Source organism: Centroberyx gerrardi, chromosome 14 (assembly GCF_048128805.1).
Source record: "Centroberyx gerrardi isolate f3 chromosome 14, fCenGer3.hap1.cur.20231027, whole genome shotgun sequence".
Classification (NCBI taxonomy): domain Eukaryota; kingdom Metazoa; phylum Chordata; class Actinopteri; order Beryciformes; family Berycidae; genus Centroberyx; species Centroberyx gerrardi.
The window spans coordinates 23175601-23185312 of NC_136010.1; the positions used below are offsets into that span (position 1 = coordinate 23175601).

Here is a 9712-nt window from a genome sequence, read left to right on the forward strand (position 1 = left end):
ACTTTACAACATTCAGTTTATGTCTGTCTTCCTGTAATGTTCTAAATTAAAGATTAATAATTCAACAAATACCAAAATGACTTATATAACTTAAATAAGTTCTTCCTCTAATTTCCTATATATAAATATATGAATAATGACTTACCAAAGCAACCTCTGCTCATTCATGAAGAGAGAGCTACAGCACATAGGGATAAACATCCCAGCTGTAATTATGACCAAAAAGAAGGTACATTTCTCATTTTTTAGATGATGTCTATATCACCCACACAGAAAGCTTTATTTATTAATGTAATATATGATGTACTGTATATACATTAAAGACACAGTTTGGAAGGAACGTTTCTTCACTTTTTAGATGATGGTAGCTAGTGCCTCCACTCAACACATGGTTGGCTAGAAAGTTTGCATTTGCACAAAGTAATGCTGGAGGTAAACACGTGCAATTGTCAGCAGTATTATTGTCAAGGACAGATTCATCAGTTAGGCTCACCAAAGTGCCAAATTGTGAATATATCCGTTTATATCTTGCAACAATTGAAAGACAAGGTGACAGAAACCCAGTGGCTGGCCAGACGTTTCCATCAGCAGCCATGTGATCCGTCTTTAGCTCTCAGAGTAGCAGCTAAATGCCTGCCCCTTAAATATGAAATGTAACATTCACTGCAGCATGGTGGAAACTATTAGGCCTGTTATCACTTATCCAACAGCTTGATGCACCATCTAATCAGAAACACAGAGCCAGACATCACGTGACAGCTCTGGTAAAATGCAGACTGCAGATGCATTAACAAGAATTGCAGGTTCGTTGTTTGAATACATTAATATAGACGATTTGCTATTTCCCGGAGCAGTCTTAATGGCACAGAACACTCATGGGACTCATTTATTAAACAGTATGCTAAAACTTTTTTTTTTACACAGAAATCATTGTTAATATGTGAAATGACAAATATTTCTGCAGCACATTAGACACTCATTTGGCTCTGAGAACATTAGGCATGCATTTTTTATTTATTAAGGCAGTTTGGCCCAGCGTTTCAGCATCTTTCAACATTTCCCCATACAGGCATGTTGATAAATGAGGTCCTGGTGTGTGTGTGTGTGTGTGTGTGTCGGTGTATGTGTGTGTGTACCAGTGTCCTGTTCCATGGTGTGTCAGGGGACATCTAAGAGCCAAGGCCAGACTTTATAGTAGATTTTATTAGTTTTGCTGATGGCCATCCTCTTTAGAGTTTTTGCCACACCTGATTTTGTGAATTATTATTACCTTTCCTCCACAGCTTCATTATTCTTCATGAGGCACAACACCATTTGAGCCCTGTTGGCTCGGCAGTGTGCGTGTGTGTGTGTGTGTGTGTGTGCATGTGCGTGCGTGTGCGTGTGTGTGTGCGTGTGCGTGTGTGTGTGTGTGTGCATGTGCCATTAGAAGAACAACCAGTACATTCATATGGAAACAGAAAGTTGTTTGGTTTTTTATAAGTAAAAATGGTGGCAGGCTACTCACAATCTAATAACAAAATGTCTGAAACACAGCATATGCAGAATCAACAGCAATCAGATATGGGACCGTGGTTAAGGTTATGTTAATGAGATTTATTTATATATAGTTATATATATATTAAAATCTTTGAAAAATTCTTTTGCATGATAATCTAGGCACTGAGGCAGTGATAGGTTACTCACAGCCAACTATCAGAAACTCTGGGACTATCACAGGCGAGGGGAGACTCCTAATACAACGCTGCTGAAGTGTCCTTGAGAAAGACACTGAATCCACACAATGTCACAAAATATTGTGTATAAGATTGTGTTGTGGATACAAATAATGTGAAGATTACATTTCTCCATCAGGATTATGTGACAATAGTACAAATTGGACACACCGGTTTTCACGTATTCGTCACATGGAAAGGTTAGATAAAGGTTAAGTTTAGGCAAGTAAAACAACGTTGTATTTTTTTTTTTGTGCCAATCATCTAGGTTGCCCCTCTGCTTTCTATTATTTCTGGTGGAGTGTGAACACAGTGAGCATAGTCGGAGATATCTCGTTTCTTCAGAAGAGGCCATTTGCTGCTGTTCGGTCTTATATGAGAAACAGCTTCCACAGAGCGAGATAATCCATCGCAGTAAACATGATGCCTTCATTTGGTTGGAACAAGTTTCTTCTTTCTTTACAAGTTTCTGTTTCATTTCATTGTGTCTGAGTTGAGTGTTTAAGTATCAGTGCTGCATTACATTCCACTCTGCTTACTGCCAATCACCTGACACCCACAGGAAGAAATGGAAGTCTCCACCAGGAAATAATCCCTCTTAAATATTTCTCCTTACAAACTTTATTGTCACATCCATGTCTTCTTATTTAGGGTGTCTTTGTCAGCTGGGACAGCAGTTAATTTTAAGCTAGGTTTGATAGCATAAAGTTTGGTTTAACAAGTTTAAGAAGACTAGTCTAACAGCTCCGTGATGTTGAATTTTGTGGAAGTGTCTCTGCCGGGAATTGAACTCGAGTCTCCCGACTGAGGGTCTGCAATCTAACGCAACAAAGTGATCCATCGCCCCTGCTGTCGCGGGGCTAAAAATGATGATAAGTGTAAATGTTAACAAATCTAATTACACATGGCATGCATTGCAAAATGACTGGGTGAAATGCAAACTAGACATAGCCAAAAGGAAAAGAGCTGTAACTCTAAATACAGCGGTATTCGCCTTTAAGATCATGGTTAAGTTTGGACAACTAAAACTTCGGTTAATGTTAGGCAATTAAAACAATTTGGTTAAGATTAGGGTAAGATCTGGTTAAGATTTATGGTTAAATAAGAAAAACTATCACAGAAAATAAAATATTCACTCACAGTAGAAATCTTCTTTACATTGGGAATTGAATTGGGAATTGGGAGTTGGGAATTGAATCCAGCTTGTTGCAGTTCAAGGCATTCATGTATACACCCTTCCAATTGAATTTGTCAAACTGCTGCCTGCTTCTAGTCCTGTCTCCTCCACATAATCCTTTCACCATGGGGAAACATATTTCTTTCACTTTTAGTGCACAGAGCATGTTATTTCCATTTTAAGACATTGTGCTCATTTCACAAAATGAGACCAGGTTGCAGTAAAGTACATTATTATTAGACTCAAACATAACATTATTTCTATAATGATTGTGCATTAAAGCGTACTTTTGATATAAAATCCTCTATAGACTGGTGTGAGGTGCTCTGTTTCTACAGCATTTAGACTTTAGACTTGTCTACCTAAACAACACAGGGCAAATTACTGAAACATATAGTAAACACTTCAATTATGAGCATCTCTTAAAGTCTATAATAGTATTCAAAGGCAATTGTTCTGGGCCAGAAATAATCCAAATATGATACAAACAAAATCAATTTGTCATGGATAATGATCTGATCTGTTAATGGTGTTTTTCTCAGCACCATTGTATTCCCTGGCCATCATAAGATGGCTTCTATTCTGAAAATCAGTACACAAATCAATAAAGGGGGATTTGATTTACTCGGTGGGCCCCACAAAGCACCACGGTGAATGCACATGTAACAAACACAAGCAAAATGTGCAGCACCACTGTGTGCACACTGAACTACAAAGCGTGCATAATGTTTGTGTATCTGAGCTGCTACACCAGCTCCATTATTGTTCCGCCTGCGGTCAGCCCGTTCTAACATGAAAATAATCTACTCTCTCCGTGCCGCTCCTTGATCCTGCTGTAGCATTACTTCCATTATGAGCTGATTGATCTTATTCTTTTTCCCACGGTGCAGCCGAGGGCATCACAAGGCAAATTCAGTCAGTCAGGTAACGCTTAGTGAGATGTCGCTGTGTCAGATGGCCTCTAGAGGGCGTCTGTGGCTAAGAGATGCAGTGTTTCCCATACAGAGGCACAAAATCAAAAGTTGGTCAATGTAGAGAAATGTATCTAAATCGATCTCTAATGCGCCTGATGTCACATCATGTCATGTCTGTAATTTGGAGATGTACAGACAGCAGACCAGCAGCATTGAACTCAATCCACAGAGTCTCCCGGTGTGAAAACAAGTGAAACTTAACATTCCACCATTTGCTGAACTCGCCTGTGTTACTAACTTGATTTGTAAACAGTAACCTAATAACACAACCTCTGCTGCCCTAGAAACATTAACGGCAGGTAATGTATAGCCCACCTTGTGGTATTCAGGTAATGTTAGTGGAATTATTTAACCGATAACTGTGTCGCAGTGCTTCAGTGCATTGAATTGAATTGAACTGAATTGAATTGAATTGAATTGAATTGAATTGAATTGAACTGAACTTAATACACGTGCCGTGGGTCTGTACAGGAAGGTGCTTGTTTGCTAACCAATTCCTGATGTCCATTTTGAATTAAAAAGTTAAAATTACAGGATCTGGGCTACTAGTACTGATGAACTTTCAGATGTGGCCGGGCAACGGCGGTATCGCTCAACACTGTTTACCTAACTGACAACTCGAAAGTGATGTGATTCTGACAGGTCTATATTTACGTCAATCACAAATAGCCTGTGTGACTCGTATTTGATTTAGTTTAACAATACATTTATTTTTGGATTGGATTAGCATTAAAATCTCATATACAGTATATCAAAGCATTAAAAAATCATTCCTGCAAGATTTCAATAAAACACATTTTATTTGGGGGCAGGCGAAGACGTAAATTGGACGGGCCTGGCCCGGTCTGGCCCTCCCTCAACACCGGGCCTGGAAACTCACCAGGGGACTTCTCTCTACCCTGACCCCTTTATAATGTCCTGTGCTTCCAAGAATCTGTCCAATCAAATTGGCAGCTATATAGAATGTTTACTATTCTGCCAAAGCTTATACTAACAATTGACCCTCAACCTCATTCCTTAACCCTGAGCTTCCCATATGACTCCATTCGAACTTTGACATTTACCTCCAAACCCTTTTGCTGCTGAGTGCCATCCAATCTCACTGTCTTCTTGAATCAATAGCCCGCAGCCTTGGGGTGTTCTCTGTACGGCCCGTATGAAATATGAAACATCTTATTCAGACCACACACAGCTGTGCTGGTGGCCAAATCAATAAGATGAAGGCAGAAAGGCACTGTGGGAAGGAAAAGAGTCTTCTCATGAGGCGTAATTTGGAACAATTTCACAGTTGGAGCTCTCTCAACAGTCCTCATCATTTCCTTAGAGGAATCTACCCACCAAACAGCGCCTGGTTAATCATTCATGTAGTCGTGAAACCTTTCGGGGAGCTGAAATGTCAGCTGGATGTTGTTGAGGCGCTCGTAGAAGGAATGGCACATCAGTGGCTGTCTCACCATGCCCCACGAGGAGACCATATGTCACAGACTCACAAATTGGGGAATGGACTTTGTTCTCAGGTCTTACATCAAGGTTGTCTTTTAAAACATGATGAGATGCACCAGCACAACTCCACAGTCTTGCTGATCGCACAGTATTTTGTTGTTATGGATCAGCCTGCCTCAAGACACAGTATAGAAACTTATGTTCTGTGCATCGGGCTGATCCGTGCTTCCATCCACCCCGATCAACAACTCGCACTGGGTGATAAATAGATCACAGCAGGCCATGGGCACGCTGTTGTCCTCGTGGACAGTAGCGGTTTGATGAATGGGTTATTATTGCACTTGTTTCCTGGCATTTAAATGGGGCCTGGAGGTCACCGGCTTCTGGGAAAGGAGGCTCAATGTTTAGACTTTCACCGCATTCACTCACAGGCCATTGTGAGACTGTTGCATACATAATAAATGAACATCAGTCCGATATCATCTCCAATGATTAAAATAGCTTACCCTTTGCAAGCAAAAAGCTGCGTATAAAAGGATGAGCCTTTGATGAACTTCGGAGCTGGCAGGAATGCATGTGCCCAATATCTCCTCTAGAGTCTTTCTTCATCCGGCCTTGATTAAACAGCCCATTACTTTTAATGATGATTTTAACTTCTTGCAGAGCATGTCACATAGTTTGTGTGGAAAAACATTACAATTTGTTGTGCAGACACTGAGTTGGGTGTGTTTGTGCAGTCTCTCCCTCTTACTGAGGCAATTAGGGTTTTCTCATATCAAATAAAATTAATGGTTTGTTTTTTGCCTTTGGCGCACAGGCCATTGTGGACAAGACAATCCCCCCTCCATATTAAGATATGCTGTATACTATTTGTCATATTCCCACTGAAAAGCCTTTATTGTGTGTGTCTTTATTCAAAGTCAACATCACACAAAGTGCAGTAGATTTCGGTTGGATATAATGTATGAATGAACAAAGAAGCCTCCATTTCATTGTATATAACAGTGTAAGATTGGAATGCCATTTGAATCTTAGCCTCTTAGATATATAGTAAACTTATTGAAAATGACATTTGGAAAGCTAAACAAATGCAAATGCAGCAGGTGGAACTGGCACAGCAGGATATATTCTCTCCTGTGGCATAGTAAAGGTTAACCGAAGTGAAAGAGAAACACAACTGGGTGGAGTGCATCAGAGAAGGACAAAGAACAAACAGAGGACAGAATGCAGATATGAAAGTTTCTCTGACAGCCAGTCAAGCATCGAACCCTATTTTATTCACTTAACTGAATAAATCTCATCCCAACAAATCCCTGTCTGGACAACAGATTGCTAAGATAAACATATTAATATATCAAGAACCAAATCATATCACTGGATAATGCAATACAAGCCCATACCTGAACTACAGATAGGTCAGGTGAAACAGGAAATGTTCTTTTATCTGCCAATATAAAAGAAACAAAAGTGAAAGAAGTGTCAGAGTGGAGATCAGCAGAGAGACACTCAAGAGCTAATTCTTGACTATCAAGACTATCACTGGGAGAATGGAGAAATGTAAGTTAAAATTTGCTTACCACTCCTGTCACAACTAAATGCTGGCAAGTTGTGTACTATTCATTGGATACTATTGTAACTGTACTATTGTACTATACTATTGTAATTGTATGTATTGTATTGATACTATTGTTGTTTAAATGTTAAAATTATAGACTACAATTGACCTTGCTGGATTTGAAGTTAATTTATGGATTTCCAACAAAGTTTGTAATCCAATAACTACAATGTTGTTTCTGGTGCACTGAAATCATCACTTACCTTGAATATTGTTCAGAATCACTTGAGGTAAAGTCTATATACTCAAACTGGGGCACTTATCTTAATAAATTATCCAGTTGACCAGTGAGTCGAAATATATGATTGCACTAATAAAATACTGCACACATGATAATTAGCCAAAACGTCAATATTCATTCTTTCAATAACATTTTTTAACTGAGATTGTGGTTGCAAGTAAACTATTGACCTTTACTTATTCCGGTTAGTCCCACTGAGGTAGAGAGTCTCTTTAACAAGGGAGAACTGGCCAGGACATGCAAGACAAACATGTCTTAACAAGTACTAAGAAGAGGAAGAAAAGAGGCAGTGAGGGGAAGTGAAACAGTGGCGCAGCCCTTCAACTGTCAACCAAAAAAAATTTTTCAATAGCAGCAGCAATTTCCACTTGATACATTTCTATAGTCCTAACAACAACTTTAAATTCCCCAGTACCCAGTTTCTTAAAGTTCAAAACTTTCTGCAGTCTTCTCCACACAGAGGAGACACAGATCCCCTGGGGCTTCTTACCCATCTCTGCCTGCGCTTTGGAACAGACAGTCAAACCATACTGATATAGGATATAACATGTTGTTGTGTTATATAAATATATAAATAGTAGTGCAGCTTCCCCAACATGCAGACCGGTTATGCTAGCTGAAGTTCAGCTGTACAGTTGGCAGCTCTCTTATCCAAACATAATTCAAATGCTTTCTCATTCACACGGCAGATGACACTCCCAAAGGTTCCTCATTCTTTTACACTTTTTCTGTCTCAGTCTTAATGGAGACTATAGGATTTTATATACATTGTGTTTAACCTTACCTTTTTTGTCGGTTTCTCTAGCTAATGAACTGAGAATTGTGATGCTGGGGAAGACAGGAGCTGGAAAGAGTTCCTCTGGCAACACTATTCTGCAGGAGCCACTGTTTCCAAAGGCTTGCTCACCATCATCCGTTACAAAGGAGTGTTCAAAGCACAGCAAAGAGACAGCTGGAAGAAAAGTCTCTGTGATAGACACACCTGGCTTATTTGACACCACTCTTTCCAACAAGGAGCTGAACAACGAAATCGCAAGATGCATATTTTTAACTTCGCCCGGGCCCCATGTTTTTTGGTGGTGATCTCGATGACGGCTAAATTCACAGGAGATGAGAAACAGTCGGTGGAGTGGATTCAGGAGACCTTTGGCAAAGAGGCAGGAGAATACACGATGGTGCTGTTCACCCACGGGGACGACCTCGATAGACCTGTAGAGGAGTACATGGCGGAAAATGAGAATCTCTCCCAGTTTGTCTCAAGTTGTAAAGGAGGATATCATGTCTTCAATAACAAAGACAAGACGAGTCTCACACAGGTCACTCAGCTTCTCCAGAAAATCGATGCGCTGGTGGGCAGAAACGGAGGCAGCTACTACACCAATGACATGTTCCGGAGCGTCGCCAAGGCATACGGCCTCGTACCAGTCATGGAGTTCATGAAAGACTTAGCTGAAGCCCTAGCTGAGGGTGTACTCAGTGAAAAAGCTAAAGCTACTTTTGAAGACATGGCAAAATGTGGGCTTAAAAGTATAGCCATAAACACTGTGCTTGGGGCTGCTGCTGTGGGATGCAGCCTGCTATTAAAAAACAGAGTGGGTTTGCCAAAATAAGCAGGTTGATGAGCTTGATAATCAAGCCTGAGCACTTTGAATGAAAACAAAATGACATAGTACATTTGCATGTGCTTTTATTAGACAGACATTACCAAGATGCAGTACATAAATACATCTGTAACCAAGGATACATTTGTAAACTGTTGAAAAATATTCTTTTCCAGAAACCTTATTGCACCTGTATTGATAAGTGTAGTATATACTGTATATATAGTAGGCCTATATAGTGAAAGTTATGTGTTCCACAATTGTATGTTGCTGGCTGTTGACATTGCTTACTTTATTAATTCAACCAATGCCTATAATGTCTTTTAACCAATAGTTTTACACATTGTGCTGGGTTTTAAAACATAAAATTGATTTTCTTTTATTGATTGATTGATTGATTGATTGATTGATTGATTGATTGATTGATTGATGTCTTATCACAAAAAAGTAAAGAAATAAAATGCATTTTCAAACCATGCATTCTGTCTACTGTGTATTATTGCTATTGTTTCGGCACAATAAATGCTTCTCATTACCTATGTATATCAATTAACATGTATCAAAATAATGTATAAAATGCATTACAGTACTATGTCATTTTAAACTATAGTATAACTCCATATTTTTTGGCAGTAGAGTGGAACAGTCAGGCGTCCACCCTGCTGAAGTGTCCTTGGGAAAGTCACTGATTCCCTACCAGCTCCTGCGCTGTAGCAGAACCTGACCTCTGACCTCCCTGTGAGGGATGCAGGGGTTGTGTGACAGTATCACACAAAAAATAAAATGTAACTGGAGTCTTGGGCTAACATATTAAACTGGACTGCCTTTGTCACTCAGTGGGTAGTTTGTCTTTTTCTCATGTGTTTCCCTTCAGTCTGGATTTTCCTTATCTACTGAACCAGACGACTGCAAATGAGACATTCATATTAGATAAGTCCTCTCAGCA

At 39.6% G+C, this 9712-nt stretch overlaps 1 pseudogene across 1 annotated transcript; it reads left to right on the forward strand.

The window, feature by feature from the left end:
* The first annotated feature begins 6801 nt into the window (after nt 1–6801).
* Nucleotides 6802–8927, forward strand: LOC139926864 (GTPase IMAP family member 9-like; annotated as a pseudogene). The gene is made up of 2 exons (XR_013507177.1): nt 6802–6866; nt 7971–8927. The product of XR_013507177.1 is annotated as a GTPase IMAP family member 9-like (transcript).
* Nucleotides 8928–9712: the final 785 nt, after the last annotated feature.